The sequence below is a fragment of the Gossypium raimondii genome, chromosome 2 (genome assembly GCF_025698545.1).
Source record: "Gossypium raimondii isolate GPD5lz chromosome 2, ASM2569854v1, whole genome shotgun sequence".
Lineage (NCBI taxonomy): Eukaryota > Viridiplantae > Streptophyta > Magnoliopsida > Malvales > Malvaceae > Gossypium > Gossypium raimondii.
Genome location: NC_068566.1, coordinates 29,750,455 through 29,758,068, shown reverse-complemented (window position 1 = coordinate 29,758,068; position 7,614 = coordinate 29,750,455).

Sequence of the window (7,614 nt, the reverse complement as noted above, 5' to 3'; positions counted from 1 at the left end):
CTCTGGCCTCAGACCTCACAGCTGTATCTGTTATCCCTCTTTGACTACCACTCACAATTCATGTGTTTCTGGGTGGTCTACCTCTAGCTGTCGTGTTACTTGGCCTCGTACACTGGACATTATCTTTCTCATCTAACTCCGGGCAATCACAAATGAAATGATCTTGTGAACCACATTTATAGCAAACTCTATTATTATACTTTCCCCAACATTCACCAACATGTCGTCTCCTACACTGTTGACACTTAGGTTTATTCGGTCTGACATTTCAAACACTAGCTATTGAAGTAGCTTTCGAACTCACAAGTGGTATGTCTCGATCTCATCTAGAATAACCCACAGTAGCCTTTGAACAGCTAAAATCATCTCGGAACTTGTTTGATGCTGACTGAAATGACTTACTTGATAATCTTTTTCGCGAATCTCGAGCTTCAAAATCAACTTTTCTTTTCTCTTTCCGAAGTTCTTCAGCTTTGCATGCTCGCTCGACAAGTACAACAAACTCTTTTATTTCTAGAATCCCGACTAACAGCTTAATGTCTTCATTCAAACCGTCTTCAAATCTTTTACACATTATAGCTTCAATCGAAACACATTCCCAGGCATATCTGCTGAGTCTCACAAATTCCCGCTCATATTCTGTCACTGTTATGTGACCTTGTTTTAACTCAAGGAATTCTTTGCGTTTTTTATCTATAAATCTCTGATTGATATATTTCTTCCAAAATTCAGTCTGAAAGAACTCCCAGGTAACCCGTTCTTTTGGAACCACTGATACTAGTGTATTCCACCAGTGATATGCAGTGTCCCTTAACAAAGATACAACACATTTAATACATTCATCAGGAGTACAGGATAATTCATCGAACACCCGAATTGTATTATCAAGCCAAAATTCAGCTCGTTCGGCATCATCATCAACAGTAGCTCTGAACTCTTCGGCCCCATATTTTTTAATTTTATTAACCGGAGACTTATTTAATCGCATCAGATTAGTAGCTTGAGGTATCACAGGTATTTAGGGAGGATTAGGCGAGGGTGGAGGTTGTTGAGTAGCCGGATTCATTCGAACGAACTCTGTAAACCATTCATTCATCATCTTGAAAAAGGCTTGCTTTGCCTCTCCCTCTTGACTAGTAAAAACTCTAGATTCAGATGGCACTATGCCTTGAGTGGGAGCGGGTGCATTACTTTCAATATCGTCAGCTACAGCTCGATCGAGATCCATTTAATATAGAAAAATACATTTTAATTGTCAGGAATCATCATACTATCACAGTTTATATATATGGCATGTATAGCTAGGCTCATACGTGCTACGTTAGTCCTAGAACCGACTAAGCCATAGCTCTGATACCAATCAAATGTAACACCTCTAACCCATATTTGTCGCCAGATTAGGGTTACAGGCATTACTAAATATCAAAATCTCATACTTAACAAAATGAACCAAGTACCATAATTGAATATAAATATGCGTCATGTGTATGTATTGATATATTTAAACCCTAATTTACCTCACCTAGTGATCAAAACAGTTTATACGTCAGAACATAGGTCATTCATAAGCCACACCAAATATCAATCATACTTTACTAATAAAATTACATTTTCAACTCATGCTTTGAATTTCAACACTTTCATTAATATTTATCTAATCAAAATTTTATGTCAATCAAATACTTAAAACATCTTTCAAACATTTATCGTTACAAATCATATACCGAGCATATATCAAAACATCAATTTGTATATATATATATTTCATTAATAAATTACTAACTATGCAACATAATACAAACGTAGATAACCTACCCTGTTTTGGACAACATTAATATGCTCAAAATGGACAGCATTAAAACATGTAAAAAAAAGTCGCATTTGAATATCATAGTAACATGCGAAATAATCAAATTTTAATATCTTTGAAATGTATTTGTAACACAATCGGCAGCATCAATCAGTCACCATTAAGACAATTATACACAATCATTTAAACACTTTCGAGCATAACGTAATATCCATATTTGAACCTTATGAAGTAAAATCGACAAACATACTTGGACATCCTTAATATCACACAATTATATACTATATAACATACTTCCAAAATGATCTCAATACAAAGCATAATATTCACAAACATTAACAGTATTTTCAAGCCATTCTCGCATGGCTTTATATACACTAATTAAAATGTACCATATTGAAACTAGCCTATACATGCCATAAGTCAAAAGTACAAACTTATAAAGTACCGAAATAGTGATCGATAGTGTGACGATGTTCTTGAATGATTCCCGAACTCGCGCAAGCTTTCAAAATCTATAAAACACAGGAAAAACAAATATGATAAGCTACAATAATAAAACACAATTAGCAATTTGAAAAATTTAATGTATAACTCATGATAATATCAAACCTTCCATAAGCTTATTCACATACTTATGAGCAAAATCTTAACCTTTTCTATTTGAACTTCATACTTGTATATACCTGTACAAATTCATAACAAACTTAAATATTCTTGTAACATTATCGAACACTCAATGTTTCACACACTAATTGCCAATCATATAGCCGAAGCTATTATAATTCTGCACACTAAGTGCCTTCTATAGCCGAAGCTATTATAATTCAGCACACTAAGTGCCTTACATAGCCGAAGCTATTATAATTCTATACACTAAGTGCCATATATAGCCAAAGCTATTCCAAATCGCACACTAAGTGCCATTAATAACCGAAGCTATCTCGAATTTCATATTAAGTGTTAAATATAGCCGATTTATCGTTAAACATGATCGTATTCTCATGTACACAATTTATGCAATATCAAAGCATTAAAAGCATAATTGTAACAATATTTATCGCGTACGAACTTACCTGGGATGCTAAAACGGTGAATCGTCTCGTTTAGTCAATAACTTTAGTTTTCCCCCGATTTAGGTCTGAATTCTGATTTTCTTGATCTATATAATATCAAATTTAGCTTACTAACTCACTACTTTGTTCAATCTAATCCAAAACACACATTTGGGCACGTTTACACTTTTGCCCCTAAAGTTTCACATTTTTACAATTTAGTCCTTATTTCACAAAATCACAAATTACACAAAATTTCAATACACCCATGCTTAGCCGAATATTATTAGAGGTCCCTAGCAGCCCAAAACTTGCATTTATTTCACATTTCAACCACTAAATTTACACATTTCTCAATTTAATCCCTAACTAGCATTTTTATCAAAAATCACTTAATAAAATATAATAATCTATCAACAAATATTTATTTTTCATCATCAAAAAACAAAAAGCTTGAATATTCATCAATGGCATTTCACAAAATCGTCAACAATTTCAAAAATTAAGACACGGGCTAGCTAGTATAGAAAGCAATGATCTCAAAAACGTAATAAAAACGGACTTACAATTGAGCTTAGAAGTGGCCGAACCTTAGCAAGCTTGTTAATGGCTTTCTCTTCTTCAACATTCGGCCAACAAAAAGATGAACATGCATGATATTTTTTTTATGTTTTGTTTTATGTATTACATAATAATATTCAATTTACCTATTTACCCTTAATGAATAAACATAAAAATTTTATAATGCATGTCCATTAATTTCCATTAACACTACCAATGGTTTATTATCATTATAAGGACTTTTAATTTAATTAATCATAGCAATTGAGCACTTTAAACAAATAGTATGCAACTTTTGTATTTTATGCGATTAAGTCCTTTTATCAAATTAACTAACCAATCGGTAAAATTAAATCTCGAAATTTTCACGCATATCAAATAACATGCTGTAATAGAAAAATAATATTAAAATAATTTTATGACCTCAAATTTGTGGTTCCAAAACCACTGTTTCGATTTAGCTAAAATTGGGTTGTTACATTTGAAATGATTGTATTGAATTGAAGAAAAAATGAGAAAGAACAAGAAGTGGAATTTTACCTAAATCGTAACACCCCTCACTCGACTCCGTCATCAAAGTAGGGTTACGTGATGCTACAATAATTAATAGAACCGAAACATGCAATTTTAATTCAAAAATTCATTTAAACATTCATTAAAATCCCTACCATTCAGTTAAAACATGTTTTACATGCAAGATTAGGCTTAAATTGAGCTTACGAAAACTCTGAAATTAATTCAAAATCAATCAAAGACTGAATTGAAACATTTAAGAAAAGATAGGTAAATATGCAAAACAAGAGTCATACAATCGTGTGGTCAGGCCGTGTGACAAGCTGAGGTCGTATTGTGTTGTATAACACAACCATGTACTCAAATTGTGCTAAAGTCTAAAGCCATGTAAATCTAAGTCACACGGCCGTGTCGCCAGGCTGTGTAACAAAATAAGGTCGCGTGGACCTAAATGTAAAATCTTACGAACACTCACACGGTCATGTGGCTGGGTCTTGTAAGAGACTGAAACCATGTCAATAATCATGCATTCTAGTTAGCATTGGCACAAGACTGTGTTACCAAACCATGTGTGACACACGATCATGTGGTAAACCGTGTGATCTAAATTCATACCATTTAACCATGATTCAATGAATTCAAATAGGCAATTCCAAAGGCATAAAATGGTACTATAAATACATGCTCAATTTACATCTAAAAACCAAACATAAACATGAAATAATTCAACCTAAAAGTGTCTGACCAATATGTCATTTAGGAACTATCACACTCAATCTATATACTTGCTAAATTTCACTTTTTAATCGATCAAAACATGCTATAATTCCAAAACCAACAAGACCAAATAAGTTCATACAACACCATTACCGTATAACATGTATAACTCAACCATTCATCCAAGCATTACCATATCATAATCTTGCATAACTCAAGGCTAAGCACATATAATCTAAACATACATATCCCATTCATTCCATCAAACATGCCAAATGACCTTTAAAAATGACATTACATATAAACCATTATAATCACATTACAAATTCAACTTATAACTACATACCATAAACCCAAATAACCTATATACATGCCACAAAACCAAAATATAACGATTTCAAGATCCACTAAGGTTGAAGCTTTATAGTGTGAGCTTTGAAAAAGACCTACCCACATAAACTATACACATAATCTAATATTTTTTGTCACAATTTTGCTATGTATGCAAAACATGAAAGACAAAAACACAAAAGATATAACAGTGAAATGTGAAATTAACTTTATTTATTTATTCATCATTCAAATACATAAAAAATAGTTACATGTTTACTAAAATATGGGCGCATTTCCCAACAAGTCCCTTACCATATGCGGACCTTCACAAATGAAGCATTTCATTAGCCTTTTCGATTTATTGTTGGGCTTTCTTTTCCCATTTTTTGGTTTCTCATTGTCTACACTATCATTGCAATTCTAAAATTTTTATTCTTCATCTTCCCACCATTACCCTTCCCCTTGGGCTTGGAAGACTTGAACTTGTCTTTCATCGAAACAAACTTAATTAAAGACTCTATCACGATCATAGCTTTGGATAGTTCTTGGACCCCTTGACATTTCAATTCTTGATTAACCCAAAAATTCAACCCATCCATGAAATAGAAGAATGCTTCCTTCTCACTCAGAACCATAATCTGAAGCATCAATTCACTAAACTCCTTCACATATTCTAGAATTATGCCTTATTTCGAAAACTAATGAAACTTAGCACAAGCCTCCTTATCACCATATTGAGGGGAAAACTACTCCTTGAACTCTTTTTGGAACTCCTCCCAAGTCCCAATTGTGGCATGACCACGCTTTTCAACTATGGACCTACACCGCCACCATAAAAGAGCAAAATTAGTAAAATATTGAGTAATAGTATTTACCATAGCATCATCATCCTTGATGCCCATGACACGGAAGTATTACTCCATCTCCCACAAGAAGTTGCCCACTTCTCTCGCGGACCTTGCCCCCTTGAACTTTTCTGACTTGGGGACATCAATCTTATGGCTCAGTGTTGCATTCAACACCCTTTTTCCTAGAACAATTCTATACACCGCGAGCTCTCCCTCGAGCTCCTTAATCTTTGTGTTCAAAGTCGTCACTGTGGCTTCAAGAGCATTATTCCTTTTAGTCAGCTTATCCACAACAATGTTAAGGAACGTTTGCAACATGTCCACATTAGAACTAAGGGCCTCCACCACATATTCTTTGAATTGCTCTTTTATAGAGTCTAACTCCTTAGTTCATGTCTTCACTACCTCAAGTGTTTCTTTCACTTCTGTAACAACCCATTTTCAATGAAATCGGAACAATGGTTTTGGGACCACAAATCCGAGTTCGTAAGAAAAATTATTTTAATATGATTTTATCATCTACTGTATGATAGGAATATCTTATGAAAATTTTGTTAAGAAAATTTTACTGATTACATGTTTAATTGATAAAAAGACCAAATTGCATAAAATGCAAAAGTTGAGTTCTAGTAGCTATAAGTATCAAATAGCTATGAAATTCAAATTAGAGGTCCTTATATGGTAAATAGACCATTAAGAGGAGTTAGTAGATAAGTATGATGATTCATCCATGGAAATTTAAAAAGAAAAGGACTAAATTGGAAAGTAAATAAATAAAATATGATAAATAAAATAAATATCTAATATCATCATTTTATATCATCTTTCCCAATTAAAAGACATGGAAACCCTAGTTTTAGGTGTTGAATTCAAGCAAGCTTATTTTTAATAATTTTATGTTTGTTAGATCATAATAGCTTAATTTAGCTATCTCGGAATTAATTTGTAAATTTATTAAAGTATTAATTTTTTCCATTGATGAATATGCATGAATTATGAAATTTATGGTAGAAAATGAAAGGTTGTTGATAGATACACAACTTTTGTAAAGTGAATTTTGATAAAATTGTGATTTAGGGATTAAATTGTAAATATGTAAAATTTATGGAAAAAGTTTGAATTTTTGAAATACATGGGTTGCTAATGTTATATGTAAAAATAGGCTAGGCTTGGAAAAAGGATAAAATTTCATGAATTTCATTTTCCGAGCCTAGGGATGAAATTGGAATTAATTAAAAGTATAGGGGCAAAATGATAATTCTGCCGAAGATGTGAATTGGATTGAATTAAATATGAGTTTTATTAAATTGATGTTAAATTCGTTCGTATAGATCCGGATAACTCAAATACAAAGTTAGATCGTGGAAAAGAAAAAGTGTCGGATTAGTAGATTTTGTCTGCACGAACATTATTGAGGTAAGTTCGTGTAACTAAATTGTATATTTACATGCTTGAATTGAATGATGTATATGTGAATTGTATAATTGCTATTGATATTAAATTGATTACATACCCGACAATGCTCGATAAACGTTAGGGCCCGTTTAAATAAATGAAATTCGATGGATATAGGGTTCCCAAATTAGTTGTGGTCCTGCATATGTTGCGGACAGACCATATCTGGAAAGAGCGTCCCATTATTAGCCCTCTCGAGCTTCCCGATATATGGTTCTTGTAAGCTTCCCCTTACTAGCTCTTTGGAGCATCCCGTTTGGTTGTGATCTTGCATGTATTGCGGACACACCATAGCTCTTATGAGCGTCCCGTTATATGGCTC